Here is a 24,731-nt window from a genome sequence, read left to right as displayed (position 1 = left end):
AGAGTTTATGATGGGAGTTCCAAAGCATTGGGCTGAAGTAGCTAAAGGTTCAACCATAAAAGTTGGAGGAAGGATGAACAAATGACCAGAGGCAGAGGACGGAAGGGTAGAGGAAGGGATATAATGCTGGAGGAAGTGGTAGATTTAGGATGAGACGAGATCATGGAGAGATTATTGGGCCTTTGAAATCAATGAATAATAGATGGACAGGAAACTAGTGTAGATCAACAAAGACTGGAACAGGAAAGAGTTTGAGTTTTGAACAAGCTAAGTTTATGGAGTGTGGAAGATGGAAATTTTTTTTAATTCATTCATTGGATGTGGGCATCATTGGCTCGGCCAGCACTTACTACACATCCGTAATTGCCCTTGAGAAGGTGTTTGTGAGCCGCCTTCTTGAACTGCTGCAGTCCATGTGGTGTAGGTACATCAAGAGTGCTGTTAGGAAGGGAGTTCCAGGATTTTGACTCAGTGACAGTGAAGGAACGGCGATATAGTTCCAAGTCAGGATGCTGTGTGGTTTGGAGGGGAACTTGCAGGTGGTGGTGTTCCCATGCATCTGCTGCCCTTTTCCTTCTAGTTGGTAGAGGTCATAGGTTTGGAAGGTGCTGTCGAAGGAGCCTTGGTGCGTTGCTGTAGTGCATCTTGTAGATGGTACACACTGCTGCCACTGTACTTCGGTGGAGAAGGGAGTGAATGTTGAAGGTGGTGTAGGGGTGCCAATCAAGCAGGCTGCTTTGTCCTGGATAATGTCGAGCTTCTTGAGTGTTGTTGGAGCTGCACCCATCCAGGCAAGTGGAGAGTATTCCATCACACTCCTGACTTGTGCCTTGTAGATGGTGGACAGGCTTTGGGAAGTCAGGAGGTGAGTTACTCACTGCAGGATTTTCAGCCTCTGACCTGCTCTTGTAGCCACAGTATTTACTAAACTTGGCAAGGAATAACTTAGGATAGAGCTGACAAAAGCTTGAATAGTGGTTTCAGCCATGGAGGGCCTGATTGGGTGTGCAAGTGAACAGCATTATGAAGATGGAAATAAGCAGTCTTGATGATGGACAGGATGTAGGGTTTGAACTCAGCTCTGGGTCAAATGGGATACCAGTGTCTTGCAGGATCTGTTTCACTCTGAATGAGTGGTGGGGATGGAAATGGTGTTTTTCCCGGTGTTGCTGGCATCTCTGGAGACATCAGCAGTGTATCATTTTAGTTAGCTCTGTCCCTGAAATTAGGGTCATCTGTACCACCCATAAAGCTGTTTTTATGACCCAGCATTTCCTGGTTTGGCATAAATCAGAAGATATGCCAGTTTATATGCCAATCTTGCCAACCAATACACACACCAAAATTTCCATACAATATCATTACACATACACCAAGATTTAAAAACCAGCATAAACAAATGGAAATCAATGCAAAGAATTGGGGCCTGAGGAAAATGCAGATTTTATGCCATATTTCTTCTTTAAGTGTCTCTTCATCTAAGAAAAATACAGTTTGAATCCATTAAACCAGTATTTATGCGCATGAAGCACAGCATGTTCAAGAAAATGCAATTGAGAAAGCTTTTCAATTTCAATGTAACACTTTCTGATGCCATAAAAAATCCATTCAAAGATATAAAAAATACAGAGTAGGTCTCAGTAAGAAAAAAATCACCAAATCAACTGCAGTAAAACTCCACAATAATAACTTTGTTCCCTGCTGCGCCTAAACGTGTTGGCTCAAATCTACAGAAAAATAGCATAATTGCTGAAAATTCATGTGAGCTTCTCTTTTGCATGGGGTTGTAGCAACATTAATGACTAGGAGAGAGTTTTGCTGGAAATTTCATGGAATTGGGCCAAAAGACCATTGAAATTTGGGATGTAATGTAAAAATTAGAGTAAGCCATTTATTTCCAAATTTCCTTAATCTGTTGCGCTGAAAATTGGCATTACACCGTTGTCTCCACATATGTTTCCAGGAAATTCCTAGATTGTGATACAACAGAAGGCAAAATTGTCATAAGCAATGAGACTAGTGACTGAAATGACATTAAAACAATGGGCTGAATTTTTTGGCAGAGGCAGAAGTCCTGTCACCAAGGCTGAAAGCGGGAGTCGACTCCACTCTGGCGGGCAGCGAGATCCCGGGGCAGCATTTTGCTGGCGGCGGCCATTTAACAGGCTGCCGCCAGTGTCAGTGGGCCAGCAGGTCAACAGTACTATCGCTAGTGGTGGTCACTGCTGAGGCTGCAACTCCAGGATGAGGGTGCCTCAATGGCAAGGCATCCTGAAAAATTGGGTAGGTTTTTGCAGAGAAGCCAGGGCCAGGCAGAAAGGCCCGGGGAATCGGGAGGCTGGGGGGTGGGGGGGTGTCGTGATGCATCGGCAGCGCCGTTGCCGCGGGAGTGGCCATTGCCACCAGACGGCCATTTCATGGGACATGGAGTGCCCAATAAGGAGGGCCCCTCCCTGGAAACCTGCTGGGAGGCTGCCAGGGTTTAATTGGTGATCTCCCCAAATGACAGCGAGGTCTCCCAATGTGGCAAAATGCCCGCGGGGATGAGAAGTAGTCTTTAATTGGACCATTAAGTAGCTCAATGGCCAAACCCCTGAAGTGCCCGCCATTGGCAATAAACCAGGGTGGCTGGACGACATCAGACTCCTCTCCAAATGCCTTCCCCTGCCATATTGTTAGTCTTCTCACCTCCCAGCCCGACCCCACGGACCGTAAAATTAAGCCTGGTGTCATGAAAATCATCAGAAAAGATGCTATTTACATGTTTAAACACATTTTTAAAAATCTAGGACAAATGCTTTTTGGTTTTAGTCAGAAAGCTATACGTTGATATAATTTCCTACAGTTTCATTTTTTTTACCTACGTATGAGGAGAGCCCGAGGGATCCCATGTATTGACAACTTGATTGTCAGATCAAATTACTTCAGTATGCTTAAAGCACTGAGAAACTAGGAACAGTTCAGCAGGATGTGCTCAATGTCTTTGCTAAATCCAGGCTAAATTAATTCTGTTTTGTTTTGCATCACAAGACCAAAAAAGGCACAAAAGGTCTGTATGTAGTAAGTCTATATTGTCTCTGCTTAGTAATAGCTTGGTTTTGCTTTTATTATGTCACAATCACAAATAAACTTTAACACAAATCTTGTGCATGTGCAGTTAATGCAAAGTTGCATTTAAAACTTTGCTCGTCTGGCTGAGTCCTCCCCAGTTCCAGTAAGAGGTTCGCTAAAAGCATATAGGCCTATCTGGACAGTTTGACATCTCAGCCCACTTTTTGACAATCACTATGCAAAATCCGCTCACCCCTTCCTATCTCTGGATCTCCCCTAGCCCTACAGCCCTGCAAGTTATCAGCACTCTTCCAATTCTGGTTCTTGAACATTCCTTTTTTTAGTTGCTCCACCATTGGCCTTCAACTGCTGAGGCCCTAAGCTCTGGAATTGCCTTCCTAAACCTCTTCGCCTCGCTATCTCTCTTTCCTACTTCAAGATGCTCCTTAAAACCTACTTCTTTGACTAAGCTTTTGGTCATCTGCTATCTGCTCTAATATCTCGTTATCCGGCTTGGTGTGAAATTTTGTTTGACCATTCTTCTGTGGAGCACCTAGGGATATTTTACTGCGTTAAAAGCATGATATAAATAGAAGAAGGAATTTTCCTCCACACAAGATCAGGGGGCAGGTTGCTCAACCTTGCCCGTCTAAGAGCGAAGACCAAAGTACGGAAAGTCCTCATCAGGGAACTCCTCTTTGCTGACGATGCTGCTTTAACATTTCACACTGAAGAGTGTCTGCAGAGTCTCATCGACAGTTTTGCGGCTGCCTGCAACGAATTTGGCCTAACCATCAGCCTCAAGAAAACGAACATCATGGGACAGGACGTCAGAAATGCTCCATCCATCAATATCGGCGACCACGCTCTGGAAGTGGTTCAAGAGTTCACCTACCTAGGCTCAACTATCACCAGTAACCTGTCTCTCGATGCAGAAATCAACAAGTGCATGGGAAAGGCTTCCACTACTATGTCCAGACTGGCCAAGAGAGTGTGGGAAAATGGCGCACTGACACGGAACACAAAAGTCCGAGTGTATCAAGCCTGTGTCCTCAGTACCTTGCTCTATGGCAGCAAGGCCTGGACAACGTAAGTCAGCCAAGAGCGACGTCTCAATTCAATCCATCTTCGCTGCCTCCGGAGAATCCTTGGCATCAGGTGGCAGGACCGTATCTCCAACACAGAAGTCCTCGAGGCGGCCAACATCCCCAGCTTATACACACTACTGAGTCAGCGGCACTTGAAATGGCTTGGCCATGTGAGCCGCATGGAAGATGGCAGGATCCCCAAAGACACATTGTCCAGCGAGCTCGCCACTGGTATCAGACCCACCGGCCGTCCATGTCTCCGCTTTAAAGACATCTGCAAACGTGACATGAAGTCCTGTGACATTGATCATAAGTCGTGGGAGTCAGTTGCCAACGATCGCCAGAGCTGGTGGGCAGCCATAAAGGTGGGGCTAAAGTGTGGTGAGTTGAAGAGACTTAGCAGTTGGCAGGAAAAAAGACAGAAGCGCAAGGGGAGAGCCAACTGTGTCACAGCCCCGACAAACAATTTTTTCTGCAGCACCTGTGGAAGAGTCTGTCACTCTAATATTGGCCTTAATAGCCACTCCAGGTGCTGCTCCACAAACCACTGACCAGCTCCAGGTGCTTACCTATTGTCTCTCGAGACAAGGAGGCCAAAGAAGAAATACAAGGTGTTGTTGCTGTTATTCTTCTACACTGCAGTGTGTAAACTTCTTCTTTCACCTCACTACAGTTACTTCAGCATTCTAAAATTTGCCAAAATCCAATTTGGTGTCCCACCTTCTCCTTTCTACTTGAATCTTAAACCTTATCATATTATGGTCATTATTCCCAGGTGTTCATTAACATTCAATAATTAAGGACATCCCACATCGCTTTACAGACAATGGCGTACCTTGAAGTGTAGTCACTATTGTAATGTAGGAAACATGGCAACCAATTTGCAGACAGCAAAGTCCCACAAACAGCAATGTGATACTGTTCAGATAATCTGTTTAAGTGATGCTGATTGAGGGTTGAATATTAGCCAAATAATGCCCCTGTTCTACTTTGAAATAGTGCCATTGGATCTTGCCACCCACCTGAGAAAGCAGACTAGCACTTATTTTATTGTCTCATTTGAAATATGATACTCTGACAGTGCAGCACTCCCTCAGTGTCAGCCTCGATTTTAGTTCTCCAGTCACCTACTTGATCTACTTCATCACTCATAATCAGATTTAGCAAAGTGTCCACCCTTGTAGGCTTAATAACACCCAGATAAAACAAAAGCTCAGGGTGCTTTGATTCTTTCTTGAAAAGGAATGGGATTGAAAGGTGAACTGTCATTCAGTTACATTTAATTTTTGAGCCTATACTATTGGTGCTTTTTTGTTCTGCTTTTATTGGCAAAGGAGGATTGCCAGGAAAGTAAGGTTACACTACACATGTTGTGATGACTGAGGCAGGAGGAATGCACTGTTAAATTTAGTCCCACTTCTCCACAGGTCACAACATATATTTTAAATTTTCCCACTTTTCAATATGGTCAATCATATACTCTATTTTTCGCAGAATCAAACACTCTAACCAAGTGTCTTTAATGAACAACAAAATTATCAGTTTATTGTATAACAAGAATTAACCAGTAATGAAGCAAAGCATAAACACATGGATTAAAATTTTAAAGTCCCCTTTTTACCTTAGCCCCTCATGCTCACATACACACACATACATAAACCGGTTAACTGGTAAAATAAAAGGAATTTTTTTGGTTCAGAGCTCTCTTACAGACAAAAAAATGGCTGAATACTTTCTCATTCCTGAAGAAAACAGCAGATGAGATATATATATTGTGTTCCAAAACTGGCATACAGTCTAACTTCCCAATACACGTAGATAGGTCACTGAGATCTTTTAGAACAGTTCCTTTCTGGCAGTGTTGAAAATTAATTTAGCAGGCTTTTATTCAAAAACAAGAGATGAGGTGAGTTGACACAGTGGACTTCTCAGGGTCTTTTAGAAAGTTGCTGGAAAGTGAGCTGGGTTGTAGTCTTCTCTCCTTTCTTGATACTTCTTCAGCAGACTTGACTTTTTCTCATTCCACAAAGTAAAACACACTGACACTACAACAAAAAGATTGTGAGTTTTCTGCCCTCTCAGGTATGTGTTGCTGTTCCTGGGCTTGTCCTATCAAGGGGCGCCTATCACTTATTTGCCCACATCTTCCCCTGTTACCAGCGTTTCTGTTCTATTTTTAACTTGAGTCTTGTGACAACCAGTAAACATTGTTGCCAAACCAGTTTTTTCAGTGTCTCCTTGAAGACCCTCTTGGAATAAAACTGGTCCAACATTTCTTCAGTTTGATTGGTTCCTCAAAAAAAAACAGAAGCACCTTCATAAGTAAGGTTACACTACACATGTACTTCACACAGCCACCATTACCATTTAGCAACATATAGTGAGAGTGTGGACTAACCTCGATTTGCTGAAAAGCTATGTCCTTTTGGACTATGGTTCACAATATAGGCTATGTTGAAGTTGTGTTGCATGCAGTAATCTGATCTCAGGCCAAGCTCTACAATGGACCAATCAAAGTTGCCATAGCCTGCAAATTTTTTTAGCTTCAGGTTCTTTCCAGGCTGCCAGAGAAAATTACAGTAACCTTAGTCAGTCAGAGTAGACAGATGTATAAAAAGGATAACGGGAGCATTGTTTGCAAGTTCATTATATTCTCCATGGACCATCAGCAGCTTGAGAGGGCTCCACATTTTTTCCAAGTGGTAGCTTTCCCTCTAGGCTTAATTGATCCATCAATGTGACATCACATTTTCCTGTCCATCATTTGAACGTATTCATGAAGAACAAGGATCATCAGTGTAGGAAAATGCAGGTTAATACCTAGTTGTCAAGAAGCAGCCATGGAACAATCCACAGGGCTACTGGTATCTCAACCAGACAGAAGAATGCAAGATTGGTTGTCAGGTGATCAAGGCTACCAGCTGAAACCATGGCTCAAGATACCTCTGACAGAGTCACAATCACCAGCAGATTACAGGTTCAATGAAGTGCATGCAACCATAAGGTTTATTATTAAATACAACATAGACATCCTGCAGCAGTGCTGCAGATGCCTTTACAGGTCAGGGAGCATGCTGCAATAAATTCTATTGAAAGTATCCTACATTATAGTCAACTGTTGCATGCTGTACGACTTTGCCATGCAATAGGGATGGGTATGGAGCAGATGGAGGAGAAGGACAACAAAGCACAGCCAGAAGGCAAGGGTCAGGAGCAGAAAAAGCCAGAAGAATGGCCTACAGAAACATATTTTCAGCTCCCAGATCCATACACCAAGCCATCATACATATGTACCTCATCCAATCAAAACATCAACAATCATCTCTACATGGTATAGTAGCAGAGAACTAGAGGAAATCTAAATCTGTTACTATATATTAAAATGGATTAGATTAAGTTCAGGGAACTACAGAGCAGCTAACTTAATGTTGGTGTTAGGAAAGTGAATGGAATCTTTACTCAAACTGAAACTATAATGAGGAATGGTCAACAGCATCCCCTCTAATTTTTTAGTTGTTTTGCGTTACCTTTAAAGTGTGCGGTGCCTTTGAATTCTTTTGCACAGCCGACGATGAAGAGGATAATCATTGAGCAGCAGCAGAGAATGTGCGACGCACTGACAAGCATCCCAGACACACTGTCCACGACTGCACAGAGATTGGAGGAGTCCGCCTCAAACATGAATGAGTTCTGGTAGCAGGTCAGTGTGATGATGTATTCTTCCATGGTTAGAGTGGCCAACTTCATGGAGCTTCAAATGCCTTAATCAAACAAGTGCATGCAAGCCTTGAACAAGGCTTGAAGACTCTGAATGCTGCTTTAAATAGATTAATACTGTAGCCTTGGCCTTACAGCACACTGCTGATCTACACGAGCAGTTAAGCTAGGCTGGGCCATGACAGAGATGATGGCAAAAAGGAACATGGAAGTGGGGACTCCACCGAAAGCGCTTACACTTCTCACCTGTTGTCCCAACCCCATCAAAAGGTACGGGTGGAACAGTGTTTAGTGGGGCCCTTAGGCTCCAGAACTCAGAGGACGTTGGCCAACAGCAGCCCAGCAGAGCAGGGATCTGAACAGCCTGCCTCTACTTTGCTCAAGCTTCCTGTAGAAGTGCCAGGAAAAGGAAAAGTAAAGATTTGTAGCTGCACAAGGGTATGACATGGGTATCTTATACATTGTTATGTTGTTAAATTTCTGTTCTTTACCTGAAGCACATACATATTCCTCTTTGGCACCACTTTCCCATCTTGCCCAATCTTGGTTGCTGGCTGGCAAGTGGCCTTTTCAGTTTTGTGATGATAACTGGAAAGACGTAAATAGATGTCGAGCAATGGAGGGTTGTGAAAGGGAGCCTTAGTTATTTGCAGAACGGCTTTGCATTAGTGACAAGATGGGTGCACTGGTGAAACCTAATTGTACCTCATTAAAATTAAGGCATCCCGGGCAGCAATGTGCGCAATGTCTTCATCACCTTCCTCCTCCTCACCTTGCTCCTCATCTTCCTTGCCTTCCTCCTCCTCCTCGAACTTGGAATTGCTGAAGACTCTTTGTGCTCTGTGCTTTGTTCCTCCTGCAAGTCCAGACCTCGCTGCCATGGATGTTGTGCAGGGCACAGCACATCACAACTACTTTGGATACCCTGGCTGGTGATGGCACCTCCACATATGCCCAGGTACCTGAAGCACATCTTTAGCAGGTTTCCATTGTCGTTGGAGAAAATGGTGCGCATGGAATTCAGGGCAAGTCTCCCCACCTTCCAAACTCCTCCTGCAACCTTCCAGCTTGAACCCATCACCCTTGACCCAATGTTATCGTTACCTTTCCCTCCGTTACCATTGAGCCTCCCCCCATTACCAATTACCATGCACAGTGTAATCATAAATGTTTTCATGCCATCCCTCCCCGCTGTTCCTACTCCCGTTACTATTGACATGTCGACTCTTAGCCTTGAACTGCCTCACATCGAACTAACCGTTGTTGCCGTGTCCCGTTCTCCTCGATATGAAGCTGTTGAATGCCCACATATTAGTCTTTACCTTACCCCCTACAGAATCCATTTTCCTCCATTGAGTGTGACCGTTCCCTCTGCTAGCCACAACCCTCAATTTGCCCCACAGCTCCCCAACATCGACAGCACTCATCCCTCCCTTAAGGCTCTTGCCAAATATCTTCACACAATACTGATCCAATCCATCCACTACCCTCACAGCTGTCAGCATGCATCTTCACCATCAACATCAACCATTCAACACCCTGGACGCTCCACTCTACCCTCCCCTGCTCCTCGATGCACCCGATTGCCCCATGTTTCCCTCCCGACGATCGTCCCCTGCTCCTTCATGTTCCTGATCACCCCACCCTTCCCTCCCCCACTTCCCTGCCCTGCTCCTCCATGTAGCCCCAGCCCATGCTGTCACCACCATTCCCTGAGATGATGCACCCTTGCTGGTACTGAACCTGGAGGCAAACATCCATTGCAATGCTGGCATGGAGGCAAACATCCATTATAATGCTGGTGTTAGTTTTGCGGATGCGTTAAAGAGAGAAGAGCACTGACCTGAGACTCAACTGCGCAAAGCCGACGTTGCACGCCACGTTGAAACATTAGTGAACTGGATGGCACGGGAATATCGCTCACTGTTCACTTAATCTGGCAGGTAGAACTAAATTGTAACTATGTGTAGGGTGATGAATTTTCATGTTCTTTAAATGAATGCAAAGCTGCAATCTGTCACCGTGTTGGGGGAACCCCGGAACAGCGCAAACCTGCTGCCGACTTACTTCCTCTAAAATATTCCGCTGCCGGGAATCCACAAAAACACCTCCCGCCTAATTATATCACCCTGCACAACAACATATCTGCCATGGCGGAGAGCATAAAATTCCTCCAAATTGTCTGCATAGATCCATCAAGAACAATGACCTGGAGAACCTGAGTGAACCACATATCCCGTCTCCATGAGCAAGGCCTCAAGGCAATCACCTGAGGTTTTCAACTGGTGACAACAAACCACTAAACCTAATCACTTGAACAATGGGGCTCTAGCTGTGAGAAGGGGATTCCTAGACATGGGTTAATTAAATTGCAAGGGGGAATACACTAATAACAACCACACGTGAATCACTGGGTGACAGTCATGTGACAGGCCCAACCTTCATGTGATTAAGCTTCTGTTTTCTCTCCAGCAAGGAGACAAACATCTAGACACTGATGAGAGAAGACCTGAGTGGCATCCCTCCTTCCTTCCTCTCTCTCCAACCCATGTTGCAAGCTTTGAACCCTGTTTGCTGGCTGTGACCACCCAGGGATACCCCTGCTGCAGAGACTCATTGAAGGAAATCAGCCCTAATACTGTCTCCAAGAGAACAGCCAAATCAGCCGTCCACATCTTCAAATCGGAAGACTCAGGACCACCGAGGAAAAGTGGTATGACCACCGAATTCAGCCTGAAGCCAGCCAAGTCACCAACCTCCACAGACTCTATACTCCTTTTATTTCTCTAGACTCTAATTTGACCAATCTACCCTCCCCGCTTACTCAGTAATATATTTTTGTGTGAGTGTGTGAACTTGGAGTGTGTGTGTGTGTGCATGAAAGTCGGAGCGTATTTTAATATTTTTACTTATATTGGTTAAAGTATTATAAAACTAGTCTCTTTCTTTCTTAAACTCAAGAAAATCTGTCCAATCAGTTCTTTTTATGATTACAGCACGTAAACAGTTAAAAACTCACTGAATTGGCAAGTATATCCTTTTCAAAAAAGTAAACCTCTTACAGTCAAACAAGGAGAGGGTAAAGAGGGGAACCAGTTGACCCCTCCTCACAACAATGGGTTCACAGTCTCAGAATAAGGGGTCAGTTATTTCAAACTGAGATGAGGAGAAATTTCTTCACTCAGAGGGTTGTTAATCATTGGTATTCTGTTCTACAGAGGGCTATAACTACTCAGTCATTGAGTATATTCGAGACAGTGTCGATAGATTTTTGGATACGAAGGGAATTAAGGGCAATGGGGATAGCGCAGGATCGTGGCGTCGATGTAGAAGATCAGCCCTGATCCTGTTGAATAGTGGAGCAGGCTCAAAGGGTCAAATGACCTACTCCACCTCCTATTTCTATGTTCTTATGTCATCTCTTTGGAACTAAGAAAGATAGATCAGAGTATTTTCTAAGTGGTGAAGAGTAACTGTGGAGAAGCAGAGAGATGTGGATAGATTGGATAGGCTCGGGTTGTTCTCCTTGGAACAGAGAAGGCTGAGGAGAAATCTGATTGAAATGTACAAAATTTTGAGGGGCCTAGATAGAGTGGAGGTGAAGAGCCTATTTACCTCAGCAGAGAGATCAGTGACTAGGAGGTGTAGATTTAAAGTCATAGGAACAAAAATTAGAGGGGAGTTGAGGAAATAATTTTCACCCAGAGGGTGGTGGAAGTCTGGAGCTCACTGCCTGAAAAGGTAGTTGAAGCAGAAACCCTCAAATCATTCAAAAGGAGTCTGGATATGCACCTCAAGTGCTGTAATCTACAGGGCTATGGATCAAATGCTTGAAGCTGGAATTAGGATTGATGGATTGTTTTTCAGCTGGCACAGACACTATGGGCCAGGTGGCCTCTTTCTGTGCTTAAACCTTCTATGGTTCTATGTGGGTTCAATGTACAGAAATCACTAAAAACTTTTGGATAGGTACAAAAAATAATGTCACACTTTATCTTAAAACAGGGCTGGAATACAGAGGAGTAGAATTTGTGTTTTTGTTGTATAAAATTCTAGTTAGACTGCTCACTGTACTGTGTTCAATTCTAGGCATTGCACCTTAAGGAGGATGTATTGACCTTTGATGCAGAGCAGATTTATCAGAATGATACCAGAGCTAGAGGGTTAAATTATGAGGACTGGTTGCTTGTATTCCCTCCAGTGTAAAAGACTGAGGGTTAATCTGATTGAGGTGTTTAAGATTATTAAAGGATTTGATACAGCAGGTCGGGGAAACTATTTCCCCCAGTGGAGATGTCCATAAATAGGGGTCATAACCTGAATATTAGAGTTAGACTGTTCAGAGGTGAGGTCAGAAAACACTTCTTCACATAAAGAGTAATGGAAGTATGAACTCTCTCCCCCATAAAGCTGTTGAGGCTAGGGATCAATTGTAAATTTCAAAACTGACATTGATAGTTCCTTCTGATGATAGGTCATCAACCTGAAACATTGGCCCATATTTGTTAGTCAGCAGAAAAGTGGTGGCATTCGTCACTGACTGGACAGAGCAATATGAACCTACCTGGTTCATTGGCTGCAGCGAGAACTTCCACTTCTTGCTGCAGCGTGGTCCACCGACAAATCGATCAGCAAGGCCTAGCAGTGAGGCACATTGCCGGCGAAGCCATGCCCCCTAATGACATCGAGCTGAAGACACATCCCTTGACCTCAGTCTTCAGCTCACAGGCAGGTGAGTTGTTTATTACAATTTTAAATACTTTAAAACACTTTAAACACTTTTTAAAGACTGTTTCTAACAAAGACAGTTGGACTATAATCTCCGCCCCTCAACTTGGTACTCCCCATTCCCCCACCACCGCCTCGCTGCAAGTGAAATGGAAGAGTCCACATTGGGTTGTGGATACATTTATACCGTCCTGAACAACTCCCCCACACAGCGAGCAGGGTGTCAATTAGCTGGCCTTGCAACCCAGAATTTATAGATAAGATGAGGTGTTTCTTCTTTGATTTGATAAAGTACAGTATGTCATTTGCTATGGACTGAAATGTTGTAACTTCAGATGAATTTATAACTGCTTATGTAAGGGCTTTGTTTATGGTATATGTCAGAGAAATAGTTGTCCATGTGCTCTGATCACGTTGATATACGATTGCCAAAGATTTATTCATTTTATACTCTATTTGTTAAAGATGTAAGATATGATATAAATGAAGAATGACAGGAGAATTATATTTATGAAGTGAGATGTTGGTGTCGAAAACTATGGGTTCATTAGCTTGACAAGTTCTACTGGGCAATGTACTTTGTTAATCTCATACACCCAGCATGTTGACTGGGACTCACTGAGTGCCAGGGGCTTGGATGGGGCAGAATTTGTGAGGAGCATCCAGGAGGGCTTCTTGAAACAATATGTAGATACTCCAACTAGGGATGGGGCCATTCTGGACCTGGTATTGGGGAATGAGCCCGGCCAGGTGGTCGAAGTTTCAGTGGGGGAGCATTTCGGGAGCAGTGACCATAATTCCATAAGTTTTAAGGTACTTGTGGATAAGGATAAGAGTAGTCCTCGGGTGAAGGTGCTAAATTGGGGGAAGGCTAATTATAACAATATTAGGCAGGAACTGAACAATTTAGATTGGGGGCGGCTGATTGAGGGTAAATCAACATCTGACATGTGGAAGTCTTTCAAACGTCAGCTGATTAGAATCCAGGACCAGCATGTTCCTGTGAGGAAGAAAGACAAGTTTGGCAAGTTTCGGGAAGCTTGGATAACGCGGGATATTGTGAGCCTAGTCAAAAAGAAAAAGGAAGCATTTGTAAGGGCTGGAAGGCTAGGAACAGACAAAGCACTTGAGGAATATAAAGACAGTAGGAAGGAACTTAAGCAAGGAGTTAGGAGGGCTAAAAGGGGTCATGAAAAGTCATTGGCAAACAGGATTAAGGAAAATCCCAAGGCTTTTTATACGTATATAAAGAGCAAGAGGGTAACCATGGAAAGGGTTGGCCCACTCAAGGACAGAGATGGGAATCTATGTGTGGAGCCAGAGGAAATGGGCGAGGTGCTAAATGAGTACTTTGTATCAGTATTCACCAAGGAGAAGGACTTGGTGGATGATGGGCCTAGGGAAGAGAGTGTAGATAGTCTCAGTCATCTCATTATCAAAAAGGCGGAGGTGTTGGGTGTCTTGCAAAGCATTAAGGTAGATAGGTCCCCAGGGCCTGATGGGATCTACTGAGGGAGGTAAGGGAAGAAGTTGCTGGGGACTTGACAGAAATCTTTGCATCCTCATTGGCTACAGGTGAGGTCCCAGAGGACTGGAGAATAGCCAATGTTGTTCCTTTGTTTAAGAAGGGTGGCAAGGATAATCCAGGAAATTATAGGCTGGTGAGCCTTACGTCAGTGGTAGGGAAACTATTAGAGAGGATTATTCGGGACAGGATTTACTCCCATTTGGAAACAAACGAACTTATTAGCGAGAGACAGCATGGTTTTGTCTTACTAATTTGATTGAGTTTTTTGAGGAAGTGACAAAGATGATTGATGAAGGAAGGGCAGTGGATGTTATCTATATGGGCTTCAGTAAAGCCTTTGACAAGGTCCCTCATGGCAGACTGGTACAAAAGGTGAAGTCACACGGGATCAGAGGTCAGCTGGCAAGATGGATACAGAACTGGCTCGGTCACAGAAGACAGAGGGTATCAGTGGAAGGGTGTTTTTCTGAATGGAGGGATGTGACTAGTGGTGTTCCGCAGAGATCAGTGCTGGGACCTTTGCTGTTTGTCGTATATATAAATGATTTGGAGGAAAATGTAGCTGGTCTGATTAGTAAGTTTGCGGACGACACAAAGGTTGGTGGAGTTGCGGATAATGATGAGAATTGTCAGAGGATACAGCAGGATATAGATCGGTTGGAGACTTGGGCGGAGAAATGGCAGATGGAGTTTAATCCGGACAAATGTGAGGTAATACATTTTGGTAGGTCTAATGCAGGTGGGAGGTATACAGTAAATGGCAGAACCCTTAGGAGTATTGACAGGCGTACAGGTCCACAGGTCACTGAAAGTGGCAACGCAGGTGGATAAGGTAGTCAAGAAGGCATACGGCATGCTTGCCTTCATCGGTCGGGGCATAGAGTATAAAAATTGGCAAGTCATGTTGCAGCTGTACAGAACCTTCGTTAGGCCACACTTAGAATATTGCGCGCAATTCTGGTCGCCACACTACCAGAAGGACGTGGAGGCTTTGGAGAGGGTACAGAAGAGGTTTACCAGGATGTTGCCTGGTTTGGAGGGCATTAGCTATGAGGAAAGGTTGGTAAAACTCGGATTGTTTTCACTGGAACGACGGAGGTGGAGGGCGACATGATAGAGGTTTACAAAGTTATGAGCGGCATGGACAGAGTGGATAGTCAGAAGCTTTTTCCCAGGGTGGAAGAGTCATTTACTAGGGGACATAGGTTTAAGGTGCGAGGGGCAAAGTTTAGAGGGGATGTGCGAGGCAAGTTTTTTACACAGAGGGTGGTGAGTGCCTGGAACGTGCTGCCAGGAGAGGTGGTGGAAGCGGATACGATAGCGACGTTTAAGAGACATCTTGACAAATACATGAATAGGAAGGGAATAGAGGGATATGGGCCCCGTAAGTGCAAAAGGTTTTCGTTTCGGCAGGCATCAAGATTGCCGCAGGCTTGAAGGGCCGAATGGCCTGTTCCTGTGCTGTACTGTTCTTTGTTCTCGAGGAACAGCATCTCATCTACCGATTAGGCACACTACAGCCTGCCGGACTGAACATTGAGTTCAATAATTTCACAGCATGACAGTCCCCCACTTTACTTTCATTTTTAGTCATTTTTAGTTATTTTTTCTTCCTTTTTTTTTACATTCCTTTTTACATTTTTTACAATCTTTTTTTGCATTTATTTCATTTCATCTTAGTTTGTTCAGTTTGCTTACCCACTGTTTTTTTCAGGTTGTTTTTCTTCAGGTTTGCACTTGCTGCTGTTCAATATTCAGTATATTAACACCTAATCTGTACTAATGCTTTGTCTTTCAACACAGCATTAACATATTGTTTGCCTTTGCTCCGTGACCTTTTGGTCAGCTATGTGGCCTGGTCCAATCTGCACCTTCTCCTTTGTTATCTCTTGCCCAACCCCCACCTCACTTGTTTATAATCTGTGACTTTTCTAATATTTGTCAGTTCCGAAGAAGGGTCACTGACCCGAAACGTTAACTCTGCTTCTCTTTCCACAGATGCTGCCAGACCTGCTGAGTGAATCCAGCATTTCTTGTTTTTGTTTCAGATTTCCAGCATCCGCAGTATTTTGCTTTTATGTTCTTTGTTCTTTGTTCTTTGAGACAATGGTAGTGCCAAGCAGGCCAGCCTTATCTCTGGGCTGCTATGACAACTGCCCAGGTTCAATGCAACGCCCAGAGTGTGCGTAATGTGTCTTTCTTGAATGTGGTTGACTGTTGAGCAGATTCTTTTGTGTTTGAGTAAAGCTCATATTCACACTTGCTTTTAGGATTCTGTGTCTCATGGTGCCCATTCATTATTTCTTTAGGTGCAAGGAAGACGCGACTATCTACCATGTCTTGACGAGTGACAGCTTGTCCTCCAGGCAGCATTGCATTGTCAGGGTGAGTGGAGATTGTGTAACCACATACAAATAATTAATGTATTTCTTACACTGTATTTTGCTGTAGTTTAAGTTCAACTTTGTATCTGACTGTCTTTGTTTCATACATATGCATTTTATATACTCTTTAGTTATTATCATATTATACTTGGTATATGCAAAGGGCCTGTTGTGATGAGATGCTCTTGAAGTATTGATTGTTCATTGGTAAATGAGTTGTAGACACCTGGTTTACCATTTATTAAAATCAAAATCTATTTGATGTCATATTTGCAGCATTTTATCCGTATCTTGTGTAATCAATAGTTGCTCTAAGTATATGATTGTGGCTGTTGTAGATCATACATTTCATTCTAATCAATGCTTTTGTTTGTATCTTTGGACAACAGTTTTATTTCCTCTCTTCACATGCTTGGGACTGAATTTTACCAGCCCCTCAATGCCATGGGTTGTGGTGCGGGGGCCGGTAAAATTATGCAGGGAGAGGCCCGCCTCGACCTGCGACGTCGAGAAGGGCCCATTGCATATTGCTGGCGGCGGGGAAACCTCGGAGCGGCTCCCACGCTGTCTGGCGGTGGGCCCTTCATCTCCATATTAAAATGAACCTTAATGATATGTAAAGAAACTTATCTGCGGGCGGCGACCATCCCATGCCAATTTTGCGTCCTCCGTTCAGCCTTCGTGCACCTTCGGAACGCCGTATGGAGTTCCGAGGCAGGAGTCTGGTGGGGAGCGGGGGAAGAATAAAATTCTCAGGGCGGGAGGGGTGGGGGAGCAGGGGAAACAATTTTGATTGGATGTGGGGATGGTGGGAGGGGTTGAAGGGCAAAAGATTGAAAGTTGGGGTATTTGAAAAAGCCAATTGTTGGTCATTTCGGGCAATGAAATGACCATTGGGGGGGTTGGGGAGAGGCCTCCATCACAAAAGTTTGTATTTAATAAAATTTTACAATGATACACCTCTAAACATTAAAATTAATTGGCAGGGCTTAAAGCCCTTTAAAAATGGCACCGGTGCCTGCGCGGTGGCACTGGACGCCATTGCCAGGGATGGGGCGGTCGCCCTCTCTACGTCATCGGGGGCAGCCGCTCCGCCCCCTCTATTTAAATGAGCCCCCGTGTGTAATATCGCGGGGTCTCAGGGATAACATATCCACGCAGGATGCACACCACCATCAGAGTGCACCACCGCGAACTGTGGCGCACGCATAAAATTCAGCCCTTGGTGTTCAGTGGAATAAAAGAGTCAAATGAACTGGAATCTTCATGTGTTCCGAGTGCTTGTTCCGGTGTTAGATGATTAGAGATACAACACTGAAACAGGCCCTTCGGCCCACCGAGTCTGTGCCGAACATCAACCACCCATTTATACTAATCCTACACTAATCCCATATTCCTACCACATCCCCACCTGTCCCTATATTTCCCTACCACCTACCTATACTAGTGACAATTCGTAATGGCCAATTTACCTATCAACCTGCAAGTCTTTTGGCTTGTGGGAGGAAACCGGAGCACCCGGAGAAAACCCACGCAGACACAGGGAGAACTTGCAAACTCCACACAGGCAGTACCCGGAATCGAACCCGGGTCGCTGGAGCTGTGAGGCTGCGGTGCTAACCACTGCGCCACTGTGCCGCCCAGATGTTATGAACTTAAATACTAAGAGGTAGAAGGGAAGAGAGACTGAGAGAGGGAGGGAGACAGATAAAGAGAGAGAGACAGAAAGGGAGATACAGAGACTGAGAGGAAAGACACTGGGCTGAATTTTATTCTCTTGCTGTCGGGAGCGGCGACGGGCGAAAAAATGGCAACCCGCACACACGGCCACGCGCTGCCACGTCACCGTGATCTAGCATGCGGCGGCTCATCAAAATACGCAAGGCGGGCCACCCCTCCCAATGAAGCAGCGGGAACAGCATAAGAGACACCAAGAACAGCGTCAGCTGTCAGTGCACAGGCAATGGTGCCATTTTTAAAGAGCTGTCAGACCTGCAGAGAAACTATAGAGCTGAACCCCGTACCCCCACTACACTGTAAATAAATTCTCGCCCTGTCCCTTCCCCAAAACACATAAATTGCAGAGTTGACTTTCCTCTCCGCCCCCCTCCAACTGCACAAAGTGCAGAGGTCACCCCTCCCCTCCCACCACACTGGAAATGTCTACCTCCCCACCCCCCACTACACTAAAAATCCTAAGTTGGCCCCTTCCCCACCTCGGTGGCGTCAGCTTTCCCTGGACGGGAAAGTGAAGGCACGTGAGTGCTGCCATCGCACAGAAGATCCTGGACAGCCGGTAAGATCGCGGGGAATTGTAGATAAATATATTCATGAGATTTATTTAAATATTTAAAGTCAGGTCCCATTGCTGAGTGGCGGGGGGTGGGGGGGGCCGCCACGGAGCCTTGCCACCGCCGGGAAGATCGTGCCTGGCAATCCCGGCGTCGGGCCCTGTGGCGGGCCGCTGCCGCTGCGATCTTCTGTCCCCCCACCCCCCATCCCGTCACAGACCCCGACATCAGGAGCTCAACAAAATTCAGCCCACTGACTCAGATACAGAGCGGGAGAGAAACTGGGGAAGAGATCCCAGACACTGAGAGAAGGAGACAGAGAAACTGAGAGACAGTCACCCCAGGCAGTGTGAAGAGATGTTACTTTTCTCATTTAATTGATAAATATGCTAAGCTCAAATAACAGGATACGCTTGTTGAAGGGCAACTCTCCTGAAAATATCCCCCATGAGGCATTCTGGTTTCATGGGTTGTAGAGGACAACTTTGAAGAATAAGAGCTGCAGTATATTAGCTTGAGCAATTATTAATTGTCACTAGCTTACCCAAATTTAATGCATGGCAGGTAAACAAGAGGGAACTGTGGAACAGCAAAAATACTCAACTTGTGACATGATTGTCGGCTTGTCTTCCGTTTAGCTAGTTTTGAAGGAAAGTCAGGCATTCTTTTTAAAACATATTCTTATCTGTACAAATATTTCAAGAAAATGAATCTTTTACAGGCAGTACTTAGAGGGACAATAGACTAAAAATTTCCGATAACAAGATTAGCAGACACGATTAACACTTTTGTATGGCATTCCTCTGTCCGCTGTCTTAAACTCATGGTTAGTACCTCTGGTTAAAAAGAACTTCATTGGATTGTGGTCAGCATTCATTTTGCCAATATCATTAAATCTGGCAACGTGACACATGCAGAGTATGTTCAGCAACTGGCAGGAACATATGTAGCTATTCTCTTTTCTAAGTACTAAATTGGTATCGCTCAGAAAAGAAAGTTGTAAAATGGATGGCAATTGAAACCATCATACATATCTTACAAGACATTTAAGCTGTTAGAGACAAAATGATTTTGGATGTTTTTTTATAATTTTAAGTGTTGAATTAATTTAATTCTGTAAAAAATCTGAAGCATTGGGTACTTAAGCTGATGGCATGCAAACCACTAAACTGTGGTCTGAGCTTTGGCGTGGACATTTTCTTAACATCTGTGCCTCGATTTGCAGAAACTTCTTTTGGGTGGGTGGGGGTGGGGTGCTATGGGGAGGGGAGGGTAGAGAATGCATGAACACTACGACTTAAGTTTGTTTATAAACAAATTCTAGTTAGATTTTTGGTGAGTTTAAAACCGAATGTTTGCACTTCCCGTTTTGTCAGTTAGATTCTCCTAAGATTCTCTGAGATCCTTCTGCTCATTTATTTTATTTAGAGATACAGCACTGAAACAGGCCCTTCGGCCCACCGAGTCTGTGCCGACCAACAACCACCTATTTATACTAACCCTACAGTAATCCCATAGGATTACCTGTGTAGGGGCCCCAACAACCCCACTGCCTTGTGGGCGTCTCGGGAGAGACCAAGGCTAAGGGAGTAAACCCTAACAGAAAATCCGGAGCGGAACCCCATAGGCGGTCATGTGTCACCTTTGGCATGTTTCCGGCAGTTCCTGCAGCCATACTGGTGCCAAACGTCGTGTCCTGCACTCCTTTGGACCCCACCAGAAAGGCCGAGAGGGGGGTTTTGACGACTGGGCAACTCTCAACCTCCATACATTTGCCCAGGCATGCGCCATGGAGAAGTCACTCCATAGTTGCCTCACAGCGACTGAAACAACACGGAAGGCAGCAGTTACGGGTTATAAGTCCAGATAAATTGGCGTAGAAACTGGGCGCCACGGGTTGCCTTTGTCGGTGGGAGAGGTCATTGCACCTCACTGGACAGCTACCGCCCGCCTCAAACCGGGCAGCCCCCGGTCAATAAGGTTCTGTCCCGCCACAGTCTGCCTGCTTCAATGGGTGCATGGAGCTCAGGGTCATTGCCCGAAAGGTGGACTGATACACCGCACCAAACAACATGAAAAAAGGAAAGAAGGTACCAGCCCTTCGCTTTGCAAGCTGGAACGTCAGAACTATGTGTCCTGGCCTGTCGGAAGACCTTACACAAATCAACGATTCTCGGAAGACCGCCATCATTAACAACGAGCTCAGTAGACTCAATGTGGACATTGCAGCACTTCAGGAGACTCGCCTCCCCGCGAGTGGCTCTCTAGCAGAGCAAGACTACACCTTCTTCTGGCAGGGCAGGGATCCTGAAGAACCAAGACAGCATGGAGTGGGCTTCGCCATCAGAAACTCCTTGCTCAGCATGATAGAGCCTCCCTCAAATGGCTCGGAACGCATACTGTCCATCCGACTGCTCACCACCTCTGGTCCAGTACACCTACTCAGCATCTATGCTCCAACACTCTGTTCCGCACCTGAAGCTAAAGACCAGTTCTATGAACAACTCCATAACATCATTAGCAGCATCCCCAACACCGAACACCTATTCCTGCTGGGGGACTTTAATGCCAGGGTTGGGGCCGACCATGACTCATGGCCCTCCTGCCTTGGGCGCTATGGCGTTGGAAGGATGAATGAGAACGGGCAGAGACTGCTTGAGTTGTGTACCTATCATAACCTCTGCATCACCAACTCGTTCTTTCACACTAAACCCTGTCACCAGGTTTCATGGAGGCACCCAAGATCACGTCGTTGGCACCAGCTAGACCTCATTGTCACAAGGCGAGCCGCCTTAAACAGTGTTCAAATCACACGCAGCTTCCACAGTGCGGACTGCGACACCGACCACTCCCTGGTGTGCAGCAAGGTTAGACTCAGACCAAAGAAGTTGCATCATTCCAAGCAGAAGGGCCACCCGCGCATCAACACGAGCAGAATTTCTCACCCACAGCTGTTACAAAAATTTCTAAATTCACTTGTAACAGCCCTTCAAAACACTCCCACAGGGGATGCTGAGACCAAGTGGGCCCACATCAGAGACGCCATCTATGAGTCAGCTTTGACCACCTACGGCAAAAGTGCGAAGAGAAATGCAGACTGGTTTCAATCTCATAATGAAGAGCTGGAACCTGTCATAGCCGCTAAGCGCATTGCACTTTTGAACTACAAGAAAGCCCCCAGCGATTTAACATCCGCAGCACTTAAAGCAGCCAGAAGTACTGCACAAAGAACAGCTAGGCGTTGCGCAAACGACTACTGGCAACACCTATGCAGTCATATTCAGCTGGCCTCAGACACCGGAAACATCAGAGGAATGTATGATGGCATGAAGAGAGCTCTTGGGCCAACCATCAAGAAGATCACCCCCCTCAAATCTAAATCGGGGGACATAATCACTGACCAACGCAAACAGATGGACCGCTGGGTTGAGCACTACCTAGAACTGTACTCCAGGGAGAATGCTGTCACTGAGACTGCCCTCAATGCAGCCCAGCCTCTACCAGTCATGGATGAGCTGGACATACAGCCAACCAAATCGGAACTCAGTGATGCCATTGATTCCCTAGCCAGCGGAAAAGCCCCTGGGAAGGACAGCATTACCCCTGAAATAATCAAGAGTGCCAAGCCTGCTATACTCTCAGCACTACATGAACTGCTATGCCTGTGCTGGGACGAGGGAGCAGTACCCCAGGACATGCGCGATGCCAACATCATCACCCTCTATAAAAACAAAGGTGACCGCGGTGACTGCAACAACTACCGTGGAATCTCCCTGCTCAGCATAGTGGGGAAAGTCTTTGCTCGAGTCGCTCTGAACAGGCTCCAGAAGCTGGCCGAGCGCGTCTACCCTGAGGCACAGTGTGGCTTTCGTGCAGAGAGATCGACTATTGACATGCTGTTCTCGCTTCGTCAGATACAGGAGAAATGCCGTGAACAACAGATGCCCCTCTACATTGCTTTCATTGATCTCACCAAAGCCTTTGACCTCGTCAGCAGACGTGGTCTCTTCAGACTACTAGAAAAGATCGGATGTCCACCAAAGCTACTAAGTATCATCACCTCATTCCATGACAATATGAAAGGCACAATTCAACATGGTGGCTCCTCATCAGAGCCCTTTCCTATCCTGAGTGGTGTGAAACAGGGCTGTGTTCTCGCACCCACACTTTTTGGGATTTTCTTCTCCCTGCTGCTTTCACATGCGTTCAAATCCTCTGAAGAAGGAATTTTCCTCCACACAAGATCAGGGGGCAGGTTGTTCAACCTTGCCCGTCTAAGAGCGAAGTCCAAAGTACGGAAAGTCCTCATCAGAGAACTCCTCTTTGCTGACGATGCTGCTTTAACATCTCACACTGAAGAATGCCTGCAGAGTCTCATCGACAGGTTTGCGTCTGCCTGCAATGAATTTGGCCTAACCATCAGCCTCAAGAAAACGAACATCATGGGGCAGGATGTCAGAAATGCTCCATCCATCAATATTGGCGACCACGCTCTGGAAGTGGTTCAAGAGTTCACCTACCTAGGCTCAACTATCACCAGTAACCTGTCTCTAGATGCAGAAATCAACAAGCGCATGGGTAAGGCTTCCACTGCTATGTTCAGACTGGCCAAGAGAGTGTGGGAAAATGGCGCACTGACACGGAACACAAAAGTCCGAGTGTATCAGGCCTGTGTCCTCAGTACCTTGCTCTACGGCAGCGAGGCCTGGACAACGTATGCCAGCCAAGAGCGACGTCTCAATTCATTCCATCTTCGCTGCCTTCGGAGAATACTTGGCATCAGGTGGCAGGACTATATCTCCAACACAGAAGTCCTTGAAGCGGCCAACATCCCCAGCTTATACACACTACTGAGTCAGCGGCGCTTGAGATGGCTTGGCCATGTGAGCCGCATGGAAGATGGCAGGATCCCCAAAGACACATTGTACAGCGAGCTCGCCACTGGTATCAGACCCACCGGCCGTCCATGTCTCCGTTATAAAGACGTCTGCAAACGCGACATGAAATCGTGTGACATTGATCACAAGTCGTGGGAGTCAGTTGCCAGCATTCGCCAGAGCTGGCGGGCAGCCATAAAGACAGGGCTAAATTGTGGCGAGTCGAAGAGACTTAGTAGTTGGCAGGAAAAAAGACAGAGGCGCAAGGGGAGAGCCAACTGTGCAACAGCCCCAACAAACAAATTTCTCTGCAGCACCTGTGGAAGAGCCTGTCACTCCAGAATTGGCCTTTATAGCCACTCCAGGCGCTGCTTCACAAACCACTGACCACCTCCAGGCGCGTATCCATTGTCTCTCGAGATAAGGAGGCCCAAAAGAAGAACAGTAATCCCATATTCCCTACCACCTACCTACACTAGGGGCAATTTACAACAGCCAATTTACCTATACCTGCAAGTCTTTGGCTGTGGGAGGAAACCGGAGCACCCGGCGAAAACCCACGCGATCACAGGGAGAACTTGCAAACTCCGCACAGGCAGTACCCAGAATCGAACCCGGGTCCCTGGAGCTGTGAGGCTGCGGTGCTAATCACTGCGCCACTGTGCCGCCCAATGTAAAGTTAATTTGCTGATCCGCTCCCCAGCAGGCTTTACGTCTGCTATTATCAGCTCCAACATAAGGCACATAAAAATATGTGCAAGTTGTGGGAAGTTAGCCCAAATTCATGTACTACTGGTCTCTGCCACTGTAGAGAGCGGCCCAGCAGGAACAGCGTCGTACACTCCTTCGGAGCCCATTAAGGTGCACCGCAACGTACGGTTTTCAAGGCATCTGCGATCACTGGAAGTTGCAGTACCATTGCGGCTCTCAATAGCAGAAAACATTTCAGAGTTCATGGCTATTGGGACTGCAAAGTCCGGGCCTTTAACTCTGTTTCTGTCTCCACAGATGCTGCCAGACCTGCGCGATATTTTCAACATTTTCCGTTTTTATTTCAGATTTCCAGC

This window comes from Heterodontus francisci, chromosome 3 (genome assembly GCF_036365525.1).
Source record: "Heterodontus francisci isolate sHetFra1 chromosome 3, sHetFra1.hap1, whole genome shotgun sequence".
In the NCBI taxonomy this organism is placed as follows: domain Eukaryota; kingdom Metazoa; phylum Chordata; class Chondrichthyes; order Heterodontiformes; family Heterodontidae; genus Heterodontus; species Heterodontus francisci.
The sequence above is the reverse complement of the archived record's forward strand: the minus strand, read 5'-3'. Positions refer to the sequence as shown.